The sequence below is a fragment of the Tupaia chinensis genome, unplaced genomic scaffold (genome assembly GCF_000334495.1).
Source record: "Tupaia chinensis unplaced genomic scaffold, TupChi_1.0 Scaffold145814_1, whole genome shotgun sequence".
NCBI lineage: Eukaryota > Metazoa > Chordata > Mammalia > Scandentia > Tupaiidae > Tupaia > Tupaia belangeri.
Window position 1 is genome coordinate 204191 of NW_006205672.1, and position 9344 is coordinate 213534.

The 9344-nt window shown below is 41.9% G+C and overlaps 1 pseudogene; it reads right to left on the reverse strand.

The window, feature by feature from the left end:
* Positions 1-1337: 1337 nt before the first annotated feature.
* On the reverse strand, positions 1338-3173 carry LOC102481270 (T-complex protein 1 subunit theta pseudogene; annotated as a pseudogene).
* Positions 3174-9344: the final 6171 nt, after the last annotated feature.

Below are 9344 nucleotides of genomic sequence, written 5' to 3' on the forward strand. Positions count from 1 at the left end.
GAAAACTCCAAGAGAAGAATGAAGGAGAGGGGACTGGGACATGGCCATTCTCCCTGGGGCATGATTTCTCACTTTCTATCTCTCTGTCTCTCCAACGAGCCTATGCACTCTATAGCAAAAAAATCTCCCCCCCCAAAAAAGAGAAGAAGTTTTCTCTCACCCACCCACTCCCATCACTCCTCATAAAATAAATAAATAAACTTAAAAAAATATTAACCCAGGGCAAGCCCCATGGCCTAGTGGTTATTAGATCGAAAGCCTACATGGCCAACTGCTGTTTCAAACCTGGCCCCAATGACTTGAAAAACATTTGCCACATGTGTGTGCATGCCCAAGATCCTGACAGAATGGAGAAATGGAGGAGGAGAGATTGCAGTGAGATCATGTCCCATTGGGGAATGCTTTCTCTTTCTGTCTCTCTGTCTCCCTCTCTCTCTCTGGAGAGCACACAAGCCCTCTGGCAAAGAAAAGGTTTTTTTTCAATTACCCTGCTGTGAGGAAGTTCCCACATTTATTCCTACGCAGCTTTTTACTCATCTATACCTCACTTTGGTCTCACTCATCCTCAACTCCTTGTTTACTTTACCCTTCAGTTTGACTCATTGTTTACCGACTTTGCCAGACCTGCTGCTTTTCCTCCTTGGCTGATTACCTAGTCATGGCCCCTCTCAGCATGCCCCTGCAGAGCTGCCACCACAGGCGGACCTAACTGGGTAGGGCTGATCCCTCAAATGGTTCTGGACAGGTCATACTTATTTGGCTCTTTTCTCTAGTTTTACTCAAGCTTCCTCATGGAGCCAGGGAGTTATTGAAAGAATAAATGTCTCACAGAAAATCAGGAACACTAAACAACAGATTCAGGAAGGCAAAAACACTAGTGAAGTTGGACAGCAGGCTGTGTACTCACAGTGCCCACCACGTACACAACTCAGCTAATATCCAGCTTGCCTCTTCTCTTATTTCTAGTTAGCAGTTGGCTTACTTTCCCCCTTTAATCTGAGTATTTCTTCCAAATTTCATAGCTTCTACTTACTCCATGTGTCTTTGACTTCATTTTGATTTGCTATGACTTCATGGTTCTCTCTATGCAAATGTTTAGCTTCAGCTCCTCCAAATGCCAAATTCCCTACTTGTTTCTAATTTCAGTTTCCCAAGAACAAGAAGCAAATTTGCTGCGTCTGTGCATCTCTTCATGCCATGTCGTGGAACATGTACTACTGGCCATCCTATGACTTGGCAGTCCTTAAGCCAGTGCTACCGCCATCCAATCAGCTGTGACAGTGGGCACAGAGTCAAATCCTGCAGAACTTGGCCACCGGGGCTGCCCCTTCTGCAGATTTTTTTTTTTTTAGACAGTAACAGCACATTTATTTATACCATCCATCTAAGGATACGAACAAAAAACACTTCTTAATTTAAGAATAAGAAAACATCAGGCAATTCCTAGAGTACTACTACAAATACAGCCTTCACCTACACTAAAAATTAAGCCATTCAATCGTTTTGGTCATCATCCCAATCTTTCTTCCCACTTGGAGGCTTGGGCCCACCAGCTGGTTTTGCCATGATGATCTGATCCACTCTAAGTACAGTCACTGCAGCATTAGTAGCTAGTTTGATAGCCCAATATTTTCCCAGATAAGTATCTAGTATACCAGCTTCCAACATGTCCTTTACAGCAGGAACTTCAGCCTCAATATCTAATCCTACAGTCTTATTTCCTTCTTGATGTACGGCATAAAGTTTAGAGGTAACTTCATTGGCCTTAACTCCAGAGTTTTCTGCCAAGGCCCGGGGAATAGCTTCAAAAGCTTCAGCAAACTTCTTAATAGCATACTGTTCAAGTCCAGGACATGTCTCTCCATATGATGTGATCTGTTTGGCCAATTCAATTTCTGTTGCTCCACCTCCAGGTACAAGTCGTTTATCCCTTGTGAGAACTTTGAAAGTATTAACACCATCATCCACGGCCCTTTCTATATCATCCATCAGATTGCCTGTGGAGCCTCGAAGTACTATCGTAGAAATCGCACCATCTTCTTTTCCATGCTTAAAAACCACCACCTGTGTGTCTCCAACTTCTGAGAGGTAAACACTGTCACAATGTCCCATTTCTTCAAGGACAGGAGGAGTCAATCTAGGAAGTGCTGTAGCACCAACTGTTTTACACAGTCTTCTGAGATCCCATTTTGAATTTAGCCTCACCAACATGATGTTGTATTTGTTTGCATAATGAAGAGCCATGTCTGCCACTTTGCCGCCTGTTACTATGACATTTGCACCAGTATCAGCAATAGCTTTGACTTGTGCATCCATGAGATTTTCTTCTCCCTTACTAAAATCCATCAATTCTTCAGCAGTTTTTATCAATACTGTTCCCTTAGTTTCTGTTATCATGCCATCAAAAGGACAAGAGTACACAGCTATTTTTGCATCTTTGACAGATGTCACATCACCTTCAGTTTCCTTTTTAAAAACCATGCCATGCAATACTGAAGAGGAGTAGATACCAGAGCCCAGAATCTTACAAACTCGGATGTTATCAACATTGAAATGGCCAGAATCAGGAAAAATAGATACACATGCCTGAGCAATAAGCTTCGCCAGAAATGCTTCATTACCATACCGTTTACTCATTATGGAGGTACGAAGTAGAGATGACACTTCATCGACATCTCGGAGGTTTTTTGCTGAACAACATACCAAATCAGGAAGAATCTCATGGGCTTTTCTGCAGGCTATTTCATAACCTTCTATGACCTCTGAAACTGACAGGCCAATTCGCAGAAGTTCTTCAGCTAATTCCAGCAGAGCTCCAGCAAATACAAGAACAAAGTTTGTACCATCTCCAACCTCTTGCTCTTGCATGTGAGAGGCCATTACGATCATTTTTGCAGCAGGATGCTGTACTTCTAGCTCTCTTAAAATAGTCGCTGCATCATTTGTGACAAATAACTTCTCCAGGTGGTTGATAACCATTTTGTTCATTGCATTTGGTCCATACGCTGTCCGAGTGGTCTGGGCAAGCTCCTTACAAGCCTGTATGTTTCTATATACAGCCTCTTCTAATCCTGAAAAGTGTTTCGCTCCTTCCTTGAGCATCTGGGCAAAGCCCGGAGCCTTGGGGACGTGAAGCGCCATGGCTGGCTTGCAGAGAACCGGTTCACGCGCTCGCCCAGTAGACCCCGGAGTTAGAGAGGACCGAGGTATGGAGTAATTTTAGACTAATGAGTTAATATTTTGTGATTGCTGATTTTTCTGAGTATCCAATGAAAGCTATAGACCCTTCCCCAGAAATAAATTCTCTTACACAGAAAATTTCCCATATCACTTTAGGATATCAAAGAACTCCAGCAGGGTTCCGAAGATGGCAAAGCATTAAGGTAACTGGACCCCCAAGGGAAAGGGTCTCACTTTGAGTCATGAGCACACTCGGGTGCCCATCATCTGGACTAGCTGACACAGGGGATGTATCAGTGCATGGGGACACTGTTGGGGGTACTCAGCCCTCTCTCTGTCTCTTATGAAGAAAAAAAAAGAACCCTAGTAGCCCCCAGGATCACTGGACTACCACTGCGGTTTAAAATCTATCCAGACCTCGTCAAAGGCAGGCACCATAGGACCTTCATGTTTCTATTTGTGGGGCCTAGTACTGTAGGTGAGGTACACAATAGGTTCACAAAAACAATTCCTGAAACTGAAATATTAATTCATTAATTAAAGTAAAAGAAGTTATTGAGGCTAAGAATCTGTTTGGTATAAATGGCACTGGGAACCATTTTGTTTATGTTGTCATGCTGTTTTGTTTTTAAGTAGGCCGTTGATGAGAGAGGCACATTAGGAATGTTTTTAACAGTCAATAGAGTAAAGGGAGGGGAGGGCAAGAGATCAATCAGGAAACTGGAGGAAAGCAGGGATGAGTAAATCTAAACTAGAACAGTAAAAGTGGGAATAGAAAATATGGAGAACAGGGCCAAGAGAGATTATTAAAAATAAAATTGCTATTACTCAGCATTTGATAATAGTAGGTAGTAACAAAGGGATTTAAAGTCAACAACAGCTCCAATGTTCCCAAGTGGGGAAAACAGAAGAATAATGGCATCATCATTAGCAGACATGGAGTAGCCTGAGAGAGAAACAGCTTCAGGGAAAAACGAGTCATTTCTTGAACTACTGAGTTCAAAGTGCAGGTGGGCACAAGAAGAAAGGGCAGGCCAGAAGAAGACTGAGTCCACCATGAGAGCTGAGATCGAGTGATTTCAGAGATAAGGCAATGGAGATGTTCTGCTGAGAATTTACCCTGGTAGAGCACCTGTATCCTTCTCTTTGTCTCTCTCTGTCTCTATCTCTCTGTCTCTGTCTTTTCTTTTTTTTTTAATTTTTCTTTTTTAAAATTTTTTTTGAATTATTTAATTTTATTTATTCATTCATTTATTTTAATTTGGCCAGAGAGAGACACAGAGAGCGAGAGAGAGGGAAAGTGAGAAAACAAGCCACCAGGTCCGGGACTCAAACCGTGACTGGCTATGTGGGACTGTCCAGCACCTTAACGACCATGCCACCTGCTGGTCCCCTTTCATTTTTCTTCTTAAAAAAATTTTTAAGGTGAAGTTTTTCTTGGCTCTGAAATCCTCCTTTATCTTACTAATAATCCCTTCTCCTCTTCCCCGCCCATCTAGGCAAAAAGAAAGGGCAGGCCAGAAGACTGAGTCTGCCATGAGAGCTGAGATCTAGCGATTTCAGAGATAAGACAATGAAGATGTTCTGCTGAGAATTTTTTGTTTTTTAAAATTAACACATAAATAACTCGTTTTTTGTTTTTAAAATTAATAGATAAATAATTCTTTTGTTTGTTTGCTTGCTTTTTCCATTTTTCTCTCTTTTCTTTCTCTCTGTTTTCTTATCCTTTTTCATTTACCTCATCACTTTGCTGCTTAGCCTCCACCCACTGAGTATCTAGACAAGTCTAAGTGAAAAGTTGCCAAAATTCTAATACTATTTGGGTCCTCATATTATTCAACTTCCACTGAATCTTCAACACAAAGGGAGAAAAACGCAAGGCCAAAGAGTTTGCAGACCATACCTTTCTGTATGCCTCTGATTGCTCAGATTGGTCTTCTAGAAATTAGGAAGAAATAAATAACCCATCAGATGACAATAAATCACCACAGGGGCACAAGAAATATGCGAACCCAAGAAAATGCCTCTCCCCAAGGGAAAAGAATAATTCCTCTTCATCCACAGACAGTACAATGGAACTCATGGAAATGTCGGATAAAGAATTTAGAGTATTGGGAACCAGCAGTTAGCATAATGGCTATGTCGCTGGACTCCCACGTGGTCAACCGCGGTTTGTGTCCCGGACCTGGTGGCTTAAAACTCAGGCCCGGGGCGTGTGTGTGCGTGCCCAAGATCCCAAGAGGAGAATGGAGGAGAAGGGATTGCGGCATGACCATCCCCCCTGGGGGATGATTTCTCGCTTTCTGTCTCTAATGTCTCTCTCTGTCTGGCGAGCGCACACGCCCTATAGCGAAAATCTCTCAAAATAAAAAAAAAAAGAATTTAGAGTGCTCATAATGACAAAGCTAACAGAGATGAAAGAGAAGAGAGACACTGAACACCAGAAAAAAATAGCCAATGAGTTCCAGGAGGTGAGGAAGTTCTTGCGAGAGCTGAAAGAGGAAGTACACACCATAAAAAAGAATCAAGTGGAACTGTTGAAGATGAAGGCTATAATACAGGAAGTCAAAACATCCTTTGAAAGTATTAAAAGCAGACTAGATCATACAGAAAATACAATCTCAGATGTAGAAGACAGGATCGTTGAACTAGTAAAATCCACCAAAAAGACTGAGAAAATAGTCCCCAAAAATAATAATATGTAAGAAATACTAGATACCATTAAATGTCTAAACATCCAGATAATCAGTATCCCAAAAGGTGAAGAGACTAATAAGGGCATTGACAATTTATTCCATGAAATCCTGGAAGAAAACTTCCCAAACCTAGAAAGGCATTCAAAGATCCAGACCAAGAAAATACAAAGGACCCCAAATAGGATCAACCCAAGAAGATCTTCTCCAAGACACATTATAGCCAGAATGACCAAACCACAGACAAAGACAAGAAACTCAGTGGAGAAGTCTGTCAATTTATCAATATAAGCAAATGGCTGTCAGGTTGCAAACTCACTCCACAACTCAAATACCATTTAAAACCATTGTTCTTGGAGCTCCAGTATCTATCTTAGATGCCTTAACTTTGAGGAAGTGTATTAGATGGTCAACAAATATTAACACTGGCAAGAGAGAAACGTCAAGTTGCCTACAAAGGATATCCCATCAGGCTAATAGCAGACCTCTCATCAGAAACAATGCTAGCAGGAAAGAATGGAAAAATATATTCAAAGTGTTGAGTGAAAAAACTATTTAACCAAGAATACTATATCCAGCAAGGAAGAGAAGACAAGAACATTCTCAGATAAACAAAACCTGAAAGAATTAACCAACACCAGACCAGCTCTCCAAGAAGTTCTGAAGGGAGTGCTATCCCAGGAAAACTAAAGTCAGATACACAGAAATAAGAGTTTTAAAACAGCTAAGAAAATGGCTGGCTTAATGGTAGGGACAAGTCCAGAGTTGAACATTACCTTTCAGAATTTAAACAAAAAGATCGGACCACAACAGAAAATAAAGTACATGAGTTTAAACTGGTGAAATAGAATTTTATGACTTTCTACTAAAACATTACTGACCTTCTATGCTTTGTTTTCCAGTGTTAAGGAGTTTTGTCTTCTCTCAAGTTGCGGATAGGTATATGTACCTACTATTCGAACAGAATCATAACCTGTTTCCTGGCTTTAAGTATTAAGCAAAGTTCTCTTAACATTTTTTGATTTTGATTTATTAAAGGTAAAACTGCCTTTCTTGAAATTAAAAAATTTCAAGAACCACAGTAAGCTATATAGCCTCAGCTGTGTGCTATTTTATAGTATATTCATTCTACCCACAGAGTTTCATGTCTCAAGTCAACTTTTGTTCACAGATAAGTATATATCAGCTGAACTTACTATTGAAAGTATTTAGATGGATTAAGTTGGGGTTTTTTTTGGAGAGGTTTTCGCTATAGGGCGCATGCGCTCGCCACAGACAGAGACAGAAAGTGAGAAATCAACCCCCAGAGGGGATGGTCACGCTGCAATCCCTTCTCCTCCATTCTCCTCTCAGGATCTTGGGCACGCACACACACGCACCCAGCGTGAGTTTTAAGCCACCGAGTCTGGGACGTGCAATGCGGTTGACTACGTGGGAGTCCAGCGACATAGCCATTACGCTAACTGCTGGTTCCCTGGATTAAGATATTTTGTGAATCGATACAATGTGGGAAAGAATAAAGGAATGGAAAGCAACTGCAGATGCCAGAGACAGGGTGGGAGGAGGATGGGAAATGGCAGAGGGTGAGAAAGAAATGGAAAATTATTTGCTGATGATAACATGTATGATTAAGACACTTTATAGTGTATTCTGGCTGGAAAATCGCATTTGATATGCGTTTTTTATGATGTTCAGTGAAATTATGTAAAATAAATAAATCAATAAAAATAAATTTAAAAAAAAACAACTAAATGCAGGTGGGATATTCAAGAGGACTCCTAAATCTGGTGGGTCTGGAGTAGCTAAGAGCTGAGGTGACGTTTTTGGCACTAAGTGGTAGAGAAGCAGGTGCCAGGAAGTGATTTACACAATCCCTTGAAGCCCCTTATCTTCCATTCACATGTACTCTGCAGTTGTTAAAGCTCTTTCAAAACCATCATATCCTTTGACAGTCCTAACAACCTTATGAAATAGGAAAAGGAACGTGACTTGTTTACAAATAAGGAAATGGAAGCTGGAGGGGTGAGGGGTTTTGTCAAAATATTGCAATGAAATTAACAGACCCAGGATTAGATCCCAGACTGTCTAATTCTTCATACAACTCCCAACTCTACTGCTAAGTAGAGTAATAGCTAAATGTCTTACTAACACAGGTTAATTTTTAATTGCAGATGTTTGTATTTTGGGTTTTTTGTCTTGTTTAATTGCCATCAGTTTAGAGAAAAGTTTCAGAGGCGAGTAACAATAATTACTGCTTTTATTAAATACCTTCGTTACAGGATTTATGGGTTGCTGAGTCCGTTTCCTGTGATCTCGAAGAACTGGAAGCACAAACAGGAGGCGATAGCAAAGCGAAATGTATTGAGAGAAAAAAGACAAGCTCCTAAAATGGGAAAGGGTCCCAGAAAAGAGTTTCAAAAGAGATGCTGAGGCAAGGGGTTTTCACCTAGCAGTGGGAGCAAATGGGTTAGCTCTCTGATAAGGAAGTGGGTTTCAGAAAACAGGTACATAGTCTGGGTGACTTCTTATCCCATTCTTTGTGGGACCAGCAGACCATATCTACCGCACTTTTTGTTACTGAGCAAGCCTTAGAAAGTAGCATAGAAACAGTTGCCCTTAGCTGTAGTTGCTTTGAGCCCTAAGGCTAAGTCCTTTGTTAAAACTTAGCCACTGTGATTCCCTCTTGAGTCAAGTTTACTATGTCTCTATCTTAGACCTTTTCACTCCTGTCCTTTAAATATCCCTATCTACCACCTTATCTTCACTCTGAAGGAACAGAGAGCCCTTAACTCTTAGGAAATTTCTCTGCAGTTAAGACCCACATTCTATGTTAACACTTCTAGTCCCTTTTTTTTCTTTCTTTTCTAAGTTTACTCATTGATTTATGAGAGAGCGGGAGAAATTGGTTTTTGAAAGGGTCTCAACTGTGGAGATCCTCCTACCCCAGCCTCCCAGCTAGCTAGGACTACAGGGACAGGCCACACACCTGGCCAGGTCCATTTTCCGTTGCGCCTGAACAGAATCAGGCCTTCCACGAGGCTTCAGCCTCCAGCAGCAGCATCTTAAGCAGTGTGGGCCACCGTGTTCAAGCCTTCTTTTTCCAACGGGCTATCTCCGCCTGCCTAACTGTCCCGAAAGAGCCCTGACGTGGAAAACACTCATCGACACAGACTTCTCGAAAGCCACTGTGCAAAACTTTTAATTCTGAAAAGACAAAAAGCTAAAAGGTTCGCAGGACGAGATGAGAGACTGGTTAGGTCTCCAGGAGTACAAGGGACTTCCGGGAGTTTTAAGGAGAAGCTGTGCGCTTAGCACAGAAGGCCGAGGAGGGCCAGCGCAGATCTGCAGGGCGGGGCGGCAGGCGGGCTGAGTCAGGCTTGAGCAACGCCGGGGAGGGAAGGGCGTGGGCCGGCGGGGAAAGGCAGGGGCCCGGTTCGCGGAGCTCAGAGCTGTGCACCACGCTCCAGACGG